Source organism: Crocodylus siamensis, chromosome 1 (genome assembly GCF_052110815.1).
Source record: "Crocodylus siamensis isolate JL-2025a chromosome 1, ASM5211081v1, whole genome shotgun sequence".
NCBI lineage: Eukaryota > Metazoa > Chordata > Crocodylia > Crocodylidae > Crocodylus > Crocodylus siamensis.
This window is the reverse complement of record NC_143395.1, coordinates 424045752-424065907: the sequence shown is the minus strand read 5'-3', so window position 1 is coordinate 424065907 and position 20156 is coordinate 424045752. Positions and strand designations below refer to the sequence as shown.

Genomic DNA, 20156 nt, shown 5'->3' with positions numbered 1-20156 from the left:
ACATCCTCCCTCACATCATCCACAAACAGAGTGGGCAGGAAACGGCAGGCCCCTTGCCCTGTCACTTATCCCTGCCCCCTTTCTGGCCTGCTTAGCAAAGGCTGGCGCACACCTAAAAAGGAGCTGCCGACAGAGATGTACCGGGGACCTGGCTACGCATTTAACTCGGTTCTCACGCTCACCAGCTCATGGGCTTTTCTGCTGGTCCAGCATTTAAGCCTCTGCTGATGGTGAGGGGACCATTCCCACGAGCCCCCCACCATGGGAACAGCTCAGATCAGGCCCTGGGGAAGTCGGCCGCCCCGCAGCACCCCAGCATCATCTAGCCCCATGGTTCTCCACTTTTGCAGACCCCCAGGTCCCCCCATGGCAAATGCCAGCTCTGACCTTGCACTCATTTCCTGACGGCGGAAAAACCTTCTTCTGCTGCAGAGGACTCTGGCCCCAGCAAGGCAGGACGCTTCTGCCACTGCTGATCCCTTCTGGAAACCTCCAGGTGGATTTTGTGAATCATGTACAGGTCTAATAGCGCGTGACATCCCGTGGCACCTTTGGAAGGGATCTCACCCTTTTAAAGGCACCGCGGGACTGGGAAATCACAGGTCTGTAGACTTGAACTCACAACACCACTTTGATAGAGGGACAAACTTATAGGTCCTGTCTACTAAGTGGGGCTAGGTGACATGCCCAAGGCCACAAGCAGAGGGAATTTGAACTCAGTGCTCAACTGCCCAGCTAGTAACTAATTAGGCAGTCCTTCGTCTCCCCAGATAATTAATCCCTTTAAACGGCCTCTCTAGAAATGTCTCAGGGGGGTTTCCTCCACTAAGAGCCTGCTGACTCACTGCCACCACAAGGGAGTCCAGGCTTGCCCTTCCCGTGGCTGCTTTGCAATCTGGGTGCTAACTCTTAGCCGCCTTTCCCGGTGCTGAGGCCAAGCTTCCCGGCTCGCAATTCAGCTTGCACCGTCCTGGCCTTAGGGCCCGGTGCGCGGACCCGGGGTCATGTAGCAGCTCTGGAGACCAGCAACAGAGCTGGGATGCAGCAAACACGCAGCGGGGCTGTTTTTCCTCCCGTCGGGCCTCTATCTAGGCAGGTCTTCCCCTGGCCTTGATCTGTATCTTCCAGCCGGGCTCAGCCTTCCCGCCCACGGGCTGGAGGAGTGGCACGGGGCCAAACCACAGGCCGGATCCCATGGGTGCGGTGCGTCTGTGGGCCTGATCCAGCCCCGGCTCTACGCCCCAGCTCCACACACCAGTATGACGGGGTGTGTGGGGCTGAAGTGCTCCAGGAGTGGGGAAGCGGCGGCACCGCTAAATGCCCCGGCTCTGGGAGCAAGTAATGCCGCCACGGCTCCTCTACAGCCGAATTTCTGGGCCCGTGGGGAGCCCCGCAGGCTGCAAAACACGGCCCAGCAGGCCGGGGACTCAGCACCGCTGCATCAGAGCCACGTCGATGTCCCAACAGCGGTCCAAAGGGCTCACAGTGTAGACAGCACAGGGAAAGGAAGAAAGCTTAAACCAGTTTGGGGAACTGAGACTCCAAAGCACTAAGTGACTTGACTGAGGCTGCCCAGAGTAGCTGGCATGTAGTCACCTTGCCTCAGTTTCCCCCTGGATCCTGCAGCCCTGCCTTTTGCACAGCAGGTCCCGATATCGTTTTGGGCCTCCTGTGATCCATGCTCAGCCGCCACCCCCAGGGCAGGGCAGGGATGGAGTGACATGCCCCAGGACAGAGTAGGAAACAGTGGCGGAGCTAAGAGCAGAAGCCGCTCATGGCCGCGGGAGGGTTGAACTTGAGCCTGGCAAGTGCTCACAGACCTCAGCACCTCCAGCTGTGAAGGCAAGATCCAGAGCTCAGCCTGCTTCACACTTACCTAACAGCTCGTCCCTGTCAGCCACCCCGTCTGCACCTACCCCCGTGCAAAACTCTTCCCTTGTGCTAGGAGGGCTGCTGATTTCACCTCTGCTGGGCTGTGTCCTAGCACGTCCGCGGGTTTGCAGAGCAGCCTAGAAATGCAGCCGCCGTGGCGGGAAGGAGAAATATCAGGACGGGGAGCCGTGGGCTTTGCTGGGAGCGCGACCCACGGCTCATGGAAACCCAGCCCTGCAACGGCTGGCAGGGGACGGGGGGTTTGCAGCCGGGTGCTGCGAGGGTGGGTTTGTCCTGGGGACGTATGGCAGCAGGAAGGTGACACTGAAGCCTTCCCCCCGGCTGGGGCAGAGATCAGGGGTCCGGCAGCGGCTCAGGGGAGCTGCAAAAGAAGTGCCTGAATGGCACACGTGCACACAGCCACACACATGCGCGCACGCACGTGCACACACGGGACCTGAGCACTGCTACCTCTTCCAGGCAGCCAGCCCTTTGCGAGCCCCATATCAGCACCTCCCCCCCCAGTGCCACTTCAATCCCCTTCCTTTGCCTGATCTGCCGCTCTGCTTTCTGCTCCCAGCCCTGTACTCCCTGCCTCGGCTGCTGCTCTGCTTTCTGCCCCCTGACCTGCTGTGCTCCCCAACTGATCTTCTTCCTGCCACCTGCTCTGCCATCTGCTCCTAGCCCCGTGCCCCCAGCCTGATCTGCTGCTCCGCTTCCCGCTCCCAGCCTGATCTCAGCCTGATCTCCTGCTCTGCTTTCTCCTCCCTGCCCTAGTTGCCACTGTTTTGCCTCTGTCCTCCCCAGTTGGCCGACTACTTCTGGCACGTGTGCGGCAGGGTCGCCACGACAGCGATGCCAGCCTGGATGCATGGCTTGCAATGTGGTCGGTGCCTAAAGTCGCCTTGCCAGGAGCCACAGACACAGGCTCAGGCGCTGGTGGCACAGTCTGGTCCCTGCGGGGGGGCTCCACACGTGACCCGCGCGCAGGAAACCCGGGTTTCGCAAAGCGGAGGAAATGACACATGCTCCGGTCTGCAAGGAGTGAGTCACGCAGCCGAGGGGGCCGGGGCCGGCAGGTGCAGGCACATCCCAGACACATCGCTCTCTCGCCCCGCAATCCTCCAGGGCATCGATGCTGCCGCGAATCTGGGCCGAGACACGGTCCGGCCAGATCCAGGCATGCTCTGGACGCAGCCCAGGCCCTCGCCGGCGGGTATCCAGATGTCCCAGCCAGCTCCGAGTTATTTCCCAGCCCGGCCTCAGTTATCCCGCTTCGCCAGCAAAAACAGCCGGGACACAGGTTCACACAAAAAGCCTCCTCGAGGCCCTCGAAAGAGGGGTCCCCTGCGCCCCGCGGGCATGAGAAGCAGCAACGTCCAGCCCGGAGCTGCACTATCCGCGCAGCCTGTTGCAGGGGGTGGGATGCGGGCGCACGGACGGCCACCCTGGTTTATTGCCTGCAGCTGTGGGGCCGCTCCCTGGCTCGCAAAGGATAAGTGCACGGATGATCTGTGGCTTAGCTCTCGAGTCAGGGAAGAAAAGAGGGATTTGGCTGGGTTCATGAGAGCACCTGCCTGCTACCGACTCCCCCGGGAGAGGGAAACCGAGGCAGCTGGGAGCCCTGGTTGGCCCCTATTCATTTCAGCAGTCCTGCCTTCACCACCCAGCTCCGAGGAGGTATCGGCACCGCGGTACAAGGTATCAGCCCCCTCCCTGCCCGGCTCCCAGCCAGCCCACGCTCGGCCGCCTCGCGTGACTCAGGCGCAGGAGAAGTGGATCTCCTTGTTCCAAGCACGCCGCGATCCTGTTTACTTGGAGCCGGGGAAAGGACAAAGCGGGGACCATCTGTGCAGGGATGCATCACCGGCGGCTGGGCCGGGCGGCTTCCCGGGAGGCAGCTGCCTGGTACGCAGCACGGGGGCCCAGCGACCGCTCCCCGAGGATCCCCCCGAGGCCGTGACCCCTCACTCCGTCCATACGACCACCCGCTTGAAAGCCTCCAGGGATGGAGACCCCCCGGTGCCCCAGACATGAATTTGGGGGTTCCTTAAGCACTTAGGGTCATTGCACCAGATTCCTCCTCCTCGCCACCAGCTTGCAAGGCTTCTCCTAGGACAAACCGTTGTGCCTCTGTAGCTTTCAGCATCACAGGTCCTCCAGCAATCATAGCATCGTAGCACTTGGGGTCGGAGGGGACCCACACAGATCAGGCAGGAACGGGTAAAGGACGCTGCCCAACCACCCTGCGCTCCCTCCAGCAGCCTCAGAGCTACTGCAGACCCCATTTTGCATTCACTCTGGCTTTCTTTCCATTCCCTCCTTTTATATTTCCCTCCTGCCCCATGCACCTGAGCTGGAGAAATGCCTTCGTGGAGCAAAGCAATGCTACGCAGCATTGAATTGAACCCGTCCTCATCAAGAAGGAGTTTTTCACCTCCCTCCCCAGTACTTCCCTCCAGGGTGAGTCAACTGCAGCAAGAACAACACCTAAAGGGAAGCTGCGTGTCACAAGGGAGATGAGGATTGTACAAAAATCAGCCTTGCACGGGCCTGGAAAGGGCTAACCAGCCCATGTATGCATGCCCTTGGCGTCGCTCTGGATTGACTCCAGGTAAAAGGGAGCGGAGTCAGGCCCGTGTGTTTCGGCCGGGGGCTCTCAAAGGTGACCTCTGAGCTACCACCGGCGAGCTGCCTTCAAGACCATGAGAAAGGGGCTCTGTAAATAAGTCAGGCAGCAACAAAAGGTGGAGGAAGCAGTGGGTTCCTCACTCTCCTCAACCAGAGCTATTAAGATGCAGAGGGCGTTATCTCGGTCTATTAAGAAGGGCGTCACCTCGGTCTTTGCGAAAATACAACCCTGCAGCCAGAGCGGGCTTGCTACGCGAATGCAAAGCCGGGGCAAGGCTCCAGGTCGAGAGCTGGAGAGCATCTGCCAGAGCCACCTGAATTGAGGACGGCAGGGCCCGGCGACGTGGTGGTGGACTCTCCATCCTTGGAGGTTTTGACGCCCCGGGTAGACAAAGCCCTGGCTGGGGCTGCAGCTGGGGCTGGTCCTGCTTGGAGCAGGGGTTGGCCTAGATGTGACCCCTGAGGTCCCTGCAACCCTCATTTTCTGTGATTCTCTGATTAGCACGGTTAGGTGGGCAAACACCTGCACGTGATTCATGAGATAAACCCAGAGATTTCATGCAAGGCTCCAGAGTGGGTGGCGTAGATGGCAAGGGTGCGCATGTGCGTGGTCATGCGTGAGCCCTTTTGGCGACGGAGGGGGTGTGAGCTGGGGGCATGTGCAAACTGTTAGGTGTGCAAACTAGCTTCGCAAGATTGTTCAAACCCCTCTGCCCTGTTGCTGAGGTCCTTGCAACACAAGAATTGCCCCAGTTGCCTTCAAATCGCTGCGTCCCTGCTCCTATCGGGACGCTGGAGAGCCCGAGCACAGGGCTGCTGGGAGGAACCATCCCATTGCTCATCCGAAGAGCCAGGCTAGGGGCAAGGACATGGAGTTCGGCAAAGACCTGTGTCAAGTGCTGCATCCAGAGAAGAAACCCTGTATTGCACAAATGCAGAATGAGGGATAACTGGCTGGGTAGCTGCTCTGCCGAGGAGGACCAGGAGGTTGCAGTTGAGCTGCGTGAGCCAGCAGCCTGACGGAAAAAAGAAAGCAAGTGCAGTTTTGAGCTGTAGCAACTAGTGGATACGGTGCGAGACCTAAGAGATGATGCTATCATGCTGGTCAGGCCGAGAGTCCCATCCGGGGAAGGTCTGGACCGTCTGAGTCGGATCCGAGTTTTTCTCAGTGGGCACACCAGCACCAGCTGGCCCATGGTCTCGGTGCAGATGGGGCAGTAGCATCTCAAGTTCGAGGCATCCTAATAGCAGTGGGTGCAGGGCCTGGCCTGAGACCCATCCAACCCAATGGAGAATTTTCCATTGATTTAACGAGCTTCGCATCTGTCCTCAAGCAAGGGGAGGGCATTTTGCCTGGCGGGAACTCGGCTGAGACCTCCCAAACTCAGCGCATGCAAGCCAGCAGACGCCTCCCAGGCATGGTCCCGTGGAGGGGCAGCGCGGCCCCTTGACCAGGTCAGTGGCTGACGGTGCAATCTAGTCTTCAGCCAGGAAGCTGCCACGGGTTTGGCACGGGAGGTCAGTACCCACAAAGCACATCCACACTGGCATATGCTTAGACGCGCACACACAGCCTGGTACACACACACGCGCGCGCACACCCTCACAAGCCCAGCCGGAAACACCCACCTCCTCATGTACACACACATACAACCACCCACGCCCATCTGGATACACGCACATGCCCCCAGCTCACACCCCCTCCATCGCCAAAAGGGCTCACGCATGACCACGCACATGCACACCCTTGCCATCTACGCCACCCGCCCTCAGACATGCACACACACACATGCGCACGCATGTGTATACACGGATGCATACTTATCATGCTAGCATCGGGTCCACACGAGACTGTCTCCCTTCAAGGTCTGCCCTACATCACTGGGCACTCCTCAGGAAGACCCGTCGCCTAACGAGTTGCCCCTAATTGACTCCATGTGTGACCGCTCCCTGTCACCCCCAGGTCCCAGCCCTTCCTTGGAGGGGATAAAACATGCATTGCCAATGGCTGGAAGGTGCAGGCATGGGGAGCCCTGATGGGAGCAGAGTTAGACCCCAGCCCATCTCACCCAAGGCCCCGTCTGGCCGTGGCAAGCGGGACGAGCTACAGAGCAGTGATTCTCAACCGGGGATGCCTTGAGATCCTTTCAGGGGTGTCACACAACCTTAGCCCTGTTAGGTGTGCAAACTAGCTTCGCAAGGTTGAACCAAGAGTTCAAACAGAAACCCAGTGTTGTGGCTTTTCTACCACAAAAACTGCTATCATGTTCCTGTAGGCAAAAGAAGAGTGAAACCCAAGAGCTGAACATTTTCCAAGGGGGCCCTCGGATGCCCCAAATCACCCCGGGGTCCAAGTCCAAGGCTAACTCACCCCTGTCAAAACCGCCCGGTCACCAGGCAGAAGTCACACCCTGGCAGGCACCGGCCCTGTCCACCTCTCCCCTCCGGCTGGGCTGCTGGCCCCAGCGCTCAGGTGCATTCACAGCTGAAGCTTTGGCAGGCTCCTAATGGGGCCCAGAGGCAGCTCCTCCAAGCAAGGATAAGGAGGGCGAAAGACGGTCAGGTCCCATAATACTGGGCATCCTCCCACCGGCCTAGGAACCCCTCTGCTCTGACATCCCCTTTCGCACCAAACAGCCCCCGGCCTCCTCCAGCTACAGGGCAAGGCGGGGATTCAAACCGGCAGCTCCGGAGGCTCGGCCCACCCCAGCATCTTCCCTGCTCGGGTCAGGAGCACCCTGCAAGCCCGAAGGTACGACAAGGGCAGGCAGCAGCCTCTCCTGCAAGAGCACGGGTTTGGATGCAAGCTCCCCGGCACGCACGCCCTCCTGCTGCGGGAGTCCGGATCCGAGCCCGTTTCCTCCAAGCAGATGCAAGTCAAATGCTAGGACTGGAGTCAGGGGAGGAGCGGCCTGCACACGGTGGATTCAGATGGTCGCGAAGCAGAAGGGGTGGAGGAGTGAAATGAACCCAGGGGGTATCTTTAGCTAGAGGCACCCGATCACACGTGCAAGCACCTCTGGGGTCCGACGAGGCTCTGAAACCACCCTGGGGCAGCCAGCTGCTTTCTGAGGCAGGGCACGAGACCCATTCCTGGGCGATGCACAGCCCCCACCGCACCCCTCTGCGGGGCTGCTTGCGGAGACCTCCCGCCCCGGCCCCACGGCCACCCCCGCGCCTGGAGCTGCAGCCGCGGGAGCCTAGGGAAGCTGTCAAAGACACCCGCGACACACGCGCACAACACGCACGCTGCGTTGGAGGGAACAGCGGAAAGTTGTTCTCGTCGCGCTCCTGCATTACAAAGAGAATGAAATGTGCCAGCCAGCCCTCACCTCGGCCGTGGGCGGCCGTGACTCACTCCGTGTGCTTGCATGCGTGTGTGCGACTGGATCTGCGCCTGTCTGCGGCACAATACCTGTGCGCTGCACAATGGTCCCTCTCCCAGGAGCGGCCGCCCCGTGCCACGGTGCTATTCTGGTCCTGCCGCAATGGGACGGGTCTACCTGGGCTCCCTGCGCACCCGCCCCCGAAGGCGAGGCAATGCAGCCCTTGCCGGGAAGCCCGCGCACCGGGCCCTGGTGTGCCCTTGGCCCCGCTCTTGGGAAGCCGCTCTGAGTGCAGGAGCAGGAGAGCAAGGGCCAGGCGGGCTGCAAGGACCCGGTCCCGGAAAGCCTCGCCACAGGACGGGGCCTCGGTCTCCCTGCACGGAAAGGAGACGATACCGTATTTTCTGCACGCTGCGCACCTACAAATAACGTTCATGGTGCGCGACACAACAGCAACCCCAGGGCGTGTGTGGTGACAAGCCCATCTCCTCTTCAAAGCTCGGCTTAAGAAGGAGTCAGAGGCTTCCTGAGGGGGTTCAGGGAAACGACACCGTTTCTACGTCCTTCCAGGAACAGCCAGGACCGGAAGTAAAAGCCCCTTGGGTCCCACCCCCTTCCAGAGGGCCCCGTCTCACAGGCTTGCTCTGGGGTTTAAAGGATGGCATCTGGGGTCCTAAATCACCTGAGTGCTTTTGAAAAGGGGTCCCTCCAGCTCCTAAGTCACTGAGGCCACCTTTGAAAATTGGGGCTTACATCGCTGCAGTGCTTTTGAAATTGGGGCACTGGCTCCTAAATCCCTTGGGATTTTTTTTTAAATAGGAGTTTGGCCCTGTGGGTGCTTCTGAGGGTTGGGCTCCCTGCATGCTCCTGCGCTAGGAGCCTCCGTCGCGGCCCAGCACAGTCTTTGGGGCCCGTCACGCTGTGAACTGTCGCAGAAGTGCCCCCGGTGCTGGGCCAGGGGAGTTTCCACCCTGGGCCCTGACCCTTTGCTGCGCTGCCCGGGGCAGACTGGGTACCAGACACTGAAAGGGAGGATGGGGAGTCTAAGGAGGATACAGACAGGCTGCTCCGGGGGGCTCCCAGGGCTGGGCTGGCACGGAGGGGATGTGGGTCAAACAGGAGGCATGCAGGCAGTACCCAGGGCTGGGCTGGCATGGAGGGGCCGTGGGACTAGGGCTGAAAGCACCAGCAGAAGGGTGAATGCAGACCCCCATCACGGGCCTGACCCTCTCGTGCAAATCCTCCTCCTCCTCCTCCACCCCACGAAGCCCGAGGCATGCCGCGCCAGAAATAACTGGCAAGCAGCAGCGAGCCCTGCCCGCGGGGAGGAACCGGCTTCCCAGGAGCAGGGTGGGCGTAATTCCTGGTAACCTTTCTGCGCGCACGGAGGAAGCGAGCGGGAAGCGCTCGGGCCTCGCCTCGGCACCACGGGGAAACTCGGGGAGGTGTGATCGCAGGTCCTCGCTGGTTGCTAAGCACGCCGGTCGCTAGGCAACCCAAGCGGAACACCATGTGATGCTGGCATCTCATTTTGGGGGAGGAAATGGCAATAAAAAAAAAAAGAGAAGGGCCTGGCCTTTTCTGGTGTTTGCATAAAGCCACCCTTAATAGTCTGATAGCGGCAAGAGCCGGGCTGGGGCTGCAGAGGGGAGAGCTGGGTGGAGAGAAGCAGCAGCAACGCCTCCTCGTGCACTCTCGGCCTGTGTGCTAGGGGCTGCACGGGCGCAACGAGCCCCGATGCCCACGCAGAAGCACAAAGTGCCAGCGGCTGCAGAGAAAGGGTGGGGGGCCCAAGCCACCGGCGAGACCCCAGAGACCACGGCCACAGGGGATGCGGGTTGTGCAGTAGATGCCTTGAAGATGCGCTGAAGGCAGCACGACAGAGGAAGGGTGCCTTGGGGATGACCGGGGAGGCGCTCCTTTCCCACCCGAGCAGCCCAAAGGTGACACGGCTGGGGTGGTGGAAGGGACCTGGCAAGTGTGGTCCAGTGGTTAGTATGCCAGCCCAAAAAGTCCCCTGTGGGGGACTTCTTCAGCCCTTCCTGCCCTGTAGCCTGTGGTCGCGGCATTTCTTTGGGAAGCAGGTGATGCAGGCCCAAAGCCCCTCGGGGAGGGGGTAGCAGCCAGGTCTTTTGCTCCCTGGGTAACTGCCCTAGGGTGTTTCTACACACCACAGCTTTCGCCCTTTCTTGCGCCACAACAGTGTGATTGCTTGCCCAAAACCGCAAGGCTAAAAGCCGAGCAACCTCCCTCGAGGTCTTCCTCGGGCTGACCCTGCACAAAGGAGGTCCCTCGCTGGAAGAGCAGGAGAGGGCCACATACTTCCTAGGCATTTGTACTAAATGGGTTGGGGTTGGGACTGGGGTTAGGATCAGAACTGGCTGCAGTCGGCATGGGCGCACTGTGGGCCTGGACTGCATTCAAGGCAGGATACGGAGCTTCTCGTTGGGATTTGGACCGACGTGTTTTACAGCGCAAGGTCCATTTCCCAATGAACTCCCTGGCGCGTCCTCCAAGCTGCACGGCTCTGAGCGCGTTGTGGGGCTGGAGGCCAGCCCGGAGGCCTGGCCCAGAGCAACGAAGGGGCCCGTCAGGTTCCTGAAATACACCTCTCGGTAGGAAATGCATCCTCGAAGCAAATACCCTTGAGCGCCCATGTCTTCCAGGGCATGTCAATCGATCCCCAGAAAAAGAGCGTGTTGCATTTGGACAAGGACATTCAAAGCAAACCAGGCCCGAAGGGTCTGAGGAAGCAAGTTGTTGCCTCCATCAGCTCCTGCCTCTCTGAGCCAGTCAGCCTCCAAGGTGCTACTTTATCCCTTGTGCCTGACCTGAGGCCGGCTGAAAGCAGATAACCACTTCTGTGCCCAAACGTGTTGTGGGGGGAATTTCCGTACGGTGGAAAACGTCAAAGCTTCAACTTTTTGTCCCTGTTTTGCACCAAAAAACCCAGAGTGTTGAAATGGAGGCAGTTAGGGAAATTCAGACCTTCAGGTCTAGCAGCCACTCAGCAGGCACTGCTCAAAAACACCACATGCAGATAAAAAGCCAACTGCTATCACCAGATAAAAGTGTTCCTCCGCCGAGTCCAGCCGCAGAGGTTTGCAGCTAGAGAAAGAGAAAGGCTCTGGTCCCAGATGCGTGGCTTGCAGCTAGCAAATCTTCCCCTCATCTGTAGCTCAAGGACTCGTTGCAGCCTCCATGCCAGCCTTGCTTTCATCTGCGCGCAGCCTCCCAAACAGCTCCTAGACCGAAGACGGTACATAAACGCAGGCAACGCTTCCTGGGCCCGGCTGGCACAAGGCGCCTGGTTTGCAGAGCCAAGAATTTCCCTGAGGCAGGGAGAATATGCAAAGAGGGAGGTTGGGGTGGGGTAAAAGAAACACCGTGGCCTCGCTCATGAACCTAGTGTCAGGGCTATAATGGAGCCCGGTGCCCCAAGGGCCGAGGCCTGCCAAGCAAAGATCAAAGCAAGGCCTTGGGGCCTCTCCGAAGAAGGGGAGGTCCTAGCTAGTATAGAAAATTCGGGTCAGAAGGGACCTCAGGAGGTCACATCTAGTCCAACCGCCTGCTTAAAGCAGGACCAGCCCCAACTACAGCATCTAGCCGGGTCTTCGAAACCTCCACGGACGGAGACTCCATCGCTTCTCTGGGGAGCCTCTTCCAGCGCTTCACCACTGTCCGCACGAGAAAGTTTTTTTTTTCCCTCATATCCAACTTCAACTTCCCTGGCTGCAACTTAAGCCCATTGCTCCTTGATCTGTCGCTCCAAGGAAAATGGGATGCAACGAGTCTCCAGGCACGAGCCAAGATCAGTCACTAGTACGAGTCCCGCGCAGCCTCGGAGCTCAGACCGCTAGGCCAGCGGGCTGGGCGCGGGAGTAGGAGGCCGACGAATGATGGATGGGCAGGTGAGACCAAACGTGTCAGACTAGTGCCCCACCAGTACCCTTTCTGGAGTATACTGAGCTCTTCTGCTCGTGCCACGTGTCTCGATGGGCACCCAGCTTTGCAAGGTGCACCCACGGATCCAAGGATGGAGACCCCACCACCTCTCTGGGCAGCCTGCTCCTTCCAGGCAGGTCTCTGAATTGCCCCTTTACCACGCAGGCCCGGGACCAGCGCTCTCAGCAGACATCCTCCTAGTTTTATCGCTGCCAATACTGCGCTGCCTCCGCAGAGGGAGCTGAGATGCCTTCCGCCGCCCTGCCATTATTCTCGTGCTATATATAAGCCCTGCTCCACAGCAAAGCCTCACGTCCCCGTCAAGCTATTGTGAGTAATAATTATTCCGACGGGGAGGGGGAAAGAAAAATGATTCACAAGAGACATTGTCCTCCCTGCCCCCCTCGAGGAGCTCGCGCTGCTAATATTCATGCCAGGCCCGATGCAAAGTGGAGCACGGCGGAGCCCTGTCACTCGGGCGCTCCGGGACGGGAGCGAAGGTGGAGAATTACCGGCGCTCGAAGCCAGCTCCGCGGCAGGACTAATTGAGGCAGGAGTTAATGACGGGGGAGGCTTTTCCATTCAAGGAGATGCAGAACAAGCGCGGAGGCTCGATGCTTCAAATGCCACGGGGGGAGGGAGGAAGAGCGCGGCTCCAGCGCGTCGAGGGAAGGACGCTCCCCGGCCCCTGCCAGACCCGCGCTGCTCCGGAGAGCGAGTGCACGAGCCGGTGGCCTCTGCTGCACAACGGCCCACGTTGCACACACCTCCCAGCACCCAGAGGCTCTGCATCTTCCCTCTTACGCACCCTCACACACTCAGGGATACAAGGGCTGGTCCCTCACACCCCGAAACACAGAATTTGCCGCACGCGTGCCGTGAAACGCACCAAAATGGCCTCCCAGGAGACTCTCTCTCTGCCCCCGCGCATGCACCCCCCATGCTCATGCATTCGTGTGCACAGATATGCACACATGTGGGCTGCGTCTGATACGTAGCTTGAAGTGCCTGATCTGTGGTACAGGTGCACACACACGCATATGCACACACGTGCGCGCACACATGCACACGCACGCTAAGCCACATGGACGGTAGAGACAAAGAGACCGTGTCACAGGCCAACACACGCGCTGGGGTTTGCCGCTGTCCCAGGCTGACGCACGCGCACAGACGTTGAGCCGTGACGTGTGGCTCGGGCATATACACACGGGAACACAGACTTAGTCTCTTTTACACGCCCACGGTCCTGCAGAAACACCTGGAATTTGCCTCTCTCTCTTACACACGCATGCACATATGCATGCACACACATATGCACATGCACACACGTCCACACACACACAAACACGGAATGTGTCTCATTCATGTATTTAAATGCTGGATCTCTCCATATGCACTCAAACACAGGGAATTTCTCCTTCACTCCCTCTCTCTCTCTCTCTCTCTCTCACACACACACACACACACACACACACACTTATACACACGCACACACACACAGAAACAGATACAGCCTCTCATGCACACACCTGAAGCAAACAGGATTCTCCCTCACTCCCACTGAATCACCCTCAGTTGTCCTCCTCCCACCCCCAACACACACACACACACACACACACACACAGTTTCTCTCACACACAAATAGTTTCTCACACACACACACGGTTACACAGTTTCTCTCTCACTCACACACACAATCTCTCTCTGTCACACGCACACACGTGTTTCTCTCTCACCTTTGCATGATGAAACCTGAATAAAGCAAGTCTCTGCCCTTCCCATAACTCCCCCAACACATGCACGTGCACACGCGCGCGTGCACACACACACACACACACTGAAAGCCACAGAGCTGATCTCTCTCAGCCACACAACCAGAAGCCTTTCATGTGCACACACTCAAACACGCACCGACGCTCGTCCGCACACCCGCAAAGGCGCCGCGAGGGTCGCTCCTGTCCAAACAGGACGAAACACCCGGCATCTCTCTCTCAAAAAATCTCCCGCGTGCCCCCCCCCACACAGGCGTGTGCACCGCACACACGCACGTGCCCCACATGCGCGGTTCGCCTCCCTCTCTCTCACCCCCGGGGCCCTGTAACACATGCGTGCGGCCTCCAGCTGAGGTGTCTCACCCCCGGGCGCTGGTGTGCGAGGGGAGGTGCGGGGACGGGCGCAGGTCTGCGGCTCGGGCTCACCCCGGCGCAGAGGCGGGCCCGCAGGCAGCTCCCCGAGCCCGCGCGTCGCCGTGCGTGGCTCGCCACCTCGCCGCTCCCGTCGCCGTGCTAGCTCTGGGAGCCCGGCGTCCCCGTGACGCCTCCCCGGGCCCGCATCCGCTAGCCGGGCAGTGCCCCGCGCCCGGGCCCCTTCCGGGCCTGCTCCTGCCAGCGGGGCGAGGGCAGAGGTGCCGCCTAACAGGGCTGGTAGCAGACCCCCCCCGGCCCTGCTCCGTGGCTCCATGAGGGCCCCACAAGCGACCCCGGCAGGGTGCAGGCCGGTGGAGCCGGGCTAGCCGAGGCCCACGCCGGATGCGGCCCGGGGCTGCGCACGGCTGCTGTGAACGGCACGCAGGAAGCAGGGCCAGCGCCGGCGCAGCCCCGCAGTTGCCACCTGCCCAAGGACTTCCCCGGGGCCCGGGGCTCCCCTCTCCGCAGCAGCTCGCACTCCTGCCGGCCGCGGGCCTGGGGCCCGCTCCCTCGGCGCCGGCAGCGGTGCGAGGGGAAGGCGGCGGCTGCCCAGCCCACCCCGCACCCTGGGGCGGCGGCCCCCGGGCTTCCCCGCAGCACCGGCCCGGCCCCGCCGCGCTCGTGGCACGCCGCGGGAGGCACGAGGAGGGCGTCTCCCGTGTGCCCGCCGGGGCCGCGGCCGCGGCAAGCTGCCGGCGGAGGGAGGGAGTGGGAAGCGCCGTCCGCTCGCGCTCAGCGAGCACCCCCGAGCGGGTGCGGGGCTGGGAGCCCGTCGGCGGGGCCAACACGCCCCCCCCCGCGGGTGCACCCCGGCGGCGCGGCCCGGGGACACCCGGGTGACACGCGCGCCGGGCCGGGCGGCCGCGGGGCACGGCGCTGCACCCCGGCGGCGCCGGCGCGGGACGCGCGCAGGGAGGGGAGGAGAGCCGAGCCGAGCCGGGGCCCCCCGGCCCCGGCCCCGGCCCCGAGCCCGAGCCCGCAGCGCCGGGCCGCGCTCCGGCTCCTACCTTGCGGCCCCGCGGCGGGGGCAGGCGGCAGCGCGGGCGGTGCCCCCAGCCGGGGGGAGCCAGGACCCTCGCGGCCCCGGGGAGCTCCCCGCCTCGCACGCGCTCACTTCCTGGTCCCGCGGCTCCCCTCCCCCCGCCCGCCCGCCCCGCCCGGCAGGTACACGCGGGGCAGGAGCCGCCCTGCCCGCCTGGCGCGGCCGCGCGGGCCTCCGGGGGGGCCCTGCAAAACTCCGTGCCGTCCCCCCCCCCCCCCGGGCGCCGGGCTCCTGCTCTCCTGCGGCAGGCCCCGACCCCAGCGGGCCCCCTCGGGACGCGCCTGTGCCCCCGGGCCTGCCCCCCCCACCTCCGCACGGCCGCGGGTGGCAGCGCAGGGGTGCTCCGCACTGCGCCGGGCGGGGGGGCTACCAGCGCCCGCCCCGGAGCTTGGGGCGGCCGGGGAGCCGGGCAGCGGTGCCCTCCGCCTCCCCGGGGCATCATCTGTTTGACGGCGGGCAACCCGCGGAAGGCGGTGGGCGGCGACCGAAGGGCCGGATCCTCGCAAAAGAAACGTAAAACCATAGAAAATGCGGTCGGAAGGGGCCTCTGGAGGGCACGTGTAGTGCACACCCCGCTCCAGGCAAGGCTTTGTCTGTCCAGGCGCCAAGAGCCCCCGGGGACGGAGACCCCAGCAGCTCTCTGGGGGCCTGCGCCTTGACGGGCCTGCCCACAAGAAAGTTTTCCCTGAGATGCCCCCGAAGCGTTCACTGCACACAGAGGGGCGCGGGCGGGGGTTTATCGGGAGGGCGGCCGTGCCCTCCTGCCCCGGGCACGGTCACAGCCCCGGCCCCGGCCCCGGCGCGCTCGGAGCTGCGCGGGCGCACGGAACAAAGGCGGAGGTGCCTGGTGCGCGGCCCCGGGACGGCCTCCCGGGCCTGTGGCGCGGATGGGGAAGTGACAGGCGCAGGGGTCAGCCCCACAAAGCCACGAGCTGCAGCGCAGTTCCTTAACAACCAGCCCAGCCCCCACGCCGGCGGGGCAGGGAGCTTGCACGTCTCAGGGGCACAGCCTACCCCTGCCCAGTGATCAGCACGGTGGGGGCCTTGCTGCTCACAACTGGCACACCCTTCTTGGGCCCAGGGCCGGGCGAGCTCCTCCAGCGTGCACCGATCCCGGCACCCCTGAGCCCCCGGCACACACTCGTGCCCTCCGTGCTGCACATCCCGCCCGGCCTAGAGCGCTCTCGCCCTGCGCCGGGTTACGCAGGGCCTGGGCCTGCAGCTGCAGAAAGGGAGGCTGCTACTGCTGGGGAAACTGAGGCACTAGCACGTGCGCCGACCCGGCAGCTCCCAGCTGGGCCCAGGGCAGAGCCAGGCCAAGAGGCAGGGGCAGGCAGAGCGGGATAGAGGGAGTGCATGCTCCCCTCCGCTCACGTAGCGGCGGCAGACTGACCGCGGCGACGTCCCTGTTGCGCACCAGGCCGTCGCGTGTTTCCGAGCACGCAGCACGGGGAAACGAAGGGTCCCACGGACAGGCCCGTGCGACAGACCCCGCAGGCACGGGTGTGCCATGAGCCCTTCGTCTCTGGGGGCAGGCACCGGGGGTCCTGCTTGCCCGAGACCTCGGCCCGATGCCCACCGCCCGGCTGGCAGCTGGGGGCTGCGAGTACAGCGCCTGCGTAGGCGGCAAAGCCCGCGGAGCGGATGCCTCCTGCTTGCCTACCGTTGCCGCTGCCGAGGCGACGCGTCCTGCAGCAGGAAAAGGGGCCGGCCCGATGCATCCCAGTGGGCTGGCGAGCAGGCAGCAAGCGCAGGCACCTCCGCTACACCAACATCGGCGCTGATGCGGCGACCCCGAGACAGCGGTGCCATTTCTGGACGGACTGTACTGACCCCCAATCCATGCACCCAAACAGAGTCAGCCAGCTAGACTCACCCACACAAGCCATGCTACATCATGGCACCTGAAACCATCGCGTCTGATAATCAGCGGTGAGACGGGGGGGAAGGCGAGATGACAAGCGACATGCCCAGGGTCATAGAATGAGTCAGTGGCAGAGCACTGAACACAGGCCGCCAGCCCTCCTCACCCCTCTAGTCTCTCCTGACTGCTCCCTTACGACCTCCAGGACCTCAAGGATTCGCCTCGTCCCAGCCACTGCCCGGCTGCAAGCGGCCTGTCCCTCCCCCGACCCAGACACTGCCCGGCCTCCGCTGGGAGCCGCAGGGATGGAGACCCCACTGCTCCCCGGGCAGCTGGTCCCACCGTCCTGCTGCTCTCGCGGTCCCCTGTGGCTTCGTCGAACTCTGCTGCGCTCCGGTTTACACCCCCGTCCGTGTCCCGGCTGCCCTCCCGCTCCCCTCGGCAGCCTCTCGGGTATTTGAAAGCCGTTCTCGCACCCAGGCCAAACCCACCTCGCTCTCAGCCTTTCCTCGCAGGGCGGCGTGCCGGCACCCTCATCGTCACCACTGGCCTCTGCATCCTCTCCAGGCTCAAAGGCAGGCCCCGCCACGGCCCTAGCTGAGGCACTGTCACCTCCCAGGTCTTTATTGCGCCACGTCTGCTAATGCAGCCCCAAAACAGCACGTCCTTTTTTTGGGACTGCGTCATGCTGCTGACTCACTCCCATGGAGCCAGCGACCCACCAAAACCCCCCGATCCTTCTCGCCAGAGCCACCCCCCACTTCTTCCCGTGTGCCGGGGAGTCTTCTTGGCTGATTTCCATTTTGTGGCCTGTAGCCTGGCTCGTCCGTCTCAAGGGCTAGCCCTGTCCTCCAAAGCGTTTGCAACCGTCCCCCTGCTACCTGGGTTGGGAAGCTCTTTGCTTCGGCATCCAAGTCAGCAATAAGCAAGTCAAGCAGCACCAGACCAGGACCCTCCTGGCATGGATATTTTGAGAGCTCCTCTTTGCTTGCGGTCATTCAGCCCGCACTGCGCCAGGCCACCGTGCCTCCCCTATCGTGATAGGACAGCCGGCTCCTCGCACTGCTCCTCGGTCAGGAGGACCTCACGGCCGGCAGAACCCAAATACAGCCGCTGTTCCAGTGCCACCGGTGCAACGGAGAGCTGCAGGGCCTCCCTGGAGCTCCTGTCATGGGAGGGAACCAGAGACACCGGCGGCCAGCAGATCATGGCAGTGCCCAGCTCCTTCCAGCCACCACAGGGAAACGGCTTGGGCATTTTGGGGTAGGCACCTTGGCCCCCCCCCCCCCCGATCCCAGGCACTCAGTCAGTGATGACCGTTTGCAAGAAGGACGCTGCGGGGATCATGCGCTCCAGCTTGCCAGGCAGTGGAGAACGGGTGGGAGGCTTTTCAGTGGGACATGGAGAGAAAAAGCAAGAGCTGCCAAGCTACCAGCAGCTGGACCCCCTTGCCCAGAGCCCCCCTGATCGGACCAGCAGCTCGACCCAGGCGCGCAAGCTGCCCCGGGCCATCGCCTCCCTCGGAGCAGCTCCGTCCGCATCCTGCCACCTGGACTTCTTTTGGGACGGGGACAACAGCCGCTGGACGGCTACCCACTCGGGGAGTGGAGGAAAGGGGACCAGAGCCCCCGCTGGGTGTCCCTCCTGAGTTATAACGCCCTCCCACAAGGCGCCACAGCCGGCAACCTCCGTGTAGCCCCGTCTTGCATTCAAACCTGCGGCCGACAGCTCGATAGCCCCTTGCCAGCCCCCGAGCGCTACAGCTCCCTGCGCACCCACAGCACGGCGAGACCTTCCTCCCCCCCACGCCACCCACCAGAACATATGACCGGGTTTATTAATAGCACTTCTCCCTTTGCTGTACAACGCCGTCTCTAAAATGGCTTCGAGCGCGCGGCCAGCCCCCGGGGCAGCCTCCCCACCCCGCTCGCGGCCCCGACGACGCGGCCCCGAACTTACTTCCGAAGGGGTGCGCGGACCGAGGGTGCTGGGGATGCAGGGGTGGGTGCGGGGAGGAAAGATGCCGAGATGCCCCCGGCCAGATGCGCGCCTCTGGTCCCCACGAGGATGGAGAGCGAGGAGAGGAGCGGTGTCGCTTCCAGGCACGTCTCTGGGGGGGAAGACGGTGTCGGGAGGCAGCCCGGGGGCGTCCTGGCAAAGGAAGAGTTGGACGGCTTCTGTAGTTGGTTGAGCAGGTCCACGGAGGTTGATCCATGTTGCTGCTGCCATCCTGTGGCTGCACAAAGGATAGGGAGACGTCGCCGAGGTGGGGGAACGGGCCCCGGCATTGGGGCCAAGCAGCTCAGAGCAAGTGGAGCCCCGCCATCTACCCCCGGCCTGCAGGCCCTGGGGCTCCTTCCTCCACGGGGCCTGGAGGTCACCTATATACACACACATATATATGTATAGCGCTCCCGTGCCCGACCAGACGCAAACCGTATGGCCACTGCAGGGATGGGCTGGAAAACAGGCCTTGAAACCATCTGGCTGCATCGCATTGATTTCGATGCAATTTCATCATGGGAGAAGGAGCTTGGAAAGTGCCCCAGCGTGGATGGGCTCGGCCTGAAATGTTCCGATCTTCCCATGGACGGGGCAGTTTCCATCGGGGGACTCACGGTACCGTCATTCACAGTCCCCAAGACGAAAGGGGCTGGAAAGGAAGCCATTTGGGGGCATTTAAAGGGTGCCTCCAGCATCAAATTCCTTCTTCCACTAAGTTTTATTTCATGGGGAAAATGTGACATTTTGGCATTGGGCCCCAAACCGGGGTGCAAGAAGTGTTTCCAGTATATCACCAAATCTCCCAGGATGGGGAACCCACCTTCTCACCAGCGCTTAGCTCAACTCATTTCAAATGACTTCTGCGGCCTACACCTGGTTTCTAAATTCAGCTGAAGAACGGCTAGACTATAGACAGCAAACACATGGGACACCTGGGCTCTGGTGGGTTGGGGGCTCTGGTCTCCTGTGTTGACCTTGGTCAAGTCACTTAGCCCACTCTTTCCCCTTGCAACGTAAGTTTGCATGCAACCTGCCAGCTCAGAGTTGCTCTTATATACAGCCCGGCTTGACAAAGCCGTGGCTGGGATGATGGAGTTGGGGCTGATCCTGCTTGGAGCAGGGGGTTGGACTCGATGTGATGTCCCGAGGCCCCTTCCAGCCTCAAATTTCTATGACTGTGGGTATATGCCAGGGCCCAGCACTATAGGGTCCAGAAGAAGCCTCTAGAGATTACCTGACTGCCACTGCTCGGAGTTGCCAGTACTCACGTTTTTCCTGCCCACCTC

The 20156-nt window shown here is 62.1% G+C and overlaps 1 protein-coding gene across 9 annotated transcripts in view; it reads right to left on the bottom strand.

Moving 5' to 3' along the window:
* PTK2B (protein tyrosine kinase 2 beta) overlaps positions 1 to 19058 on the bottom strand; it is a 100171-nt gene extending 81113 nt beyond the window's left edge. For 7 of the 9 annotated variants that reach the window (XM_090031102.1, XM_090031105.1, XM_090031108.1 and 4 more), the window contains exon 1: positions 14968 to 15093. The gene's annotated coding sequence lies outside the window, so the exon portion shown is untranslated. Of the gene's footprint in view, positions 1 to 14967; positions 15094 to 17357; positions 17503 to 18825 lie in introns of those variants that run through there. The other 2 variants (XM_090031103.1, XM_090031104.1) reach the window with 2 other exon arrangements.
* Positions 19059 to 20156: the final 1098 nt, after the last annotated feature.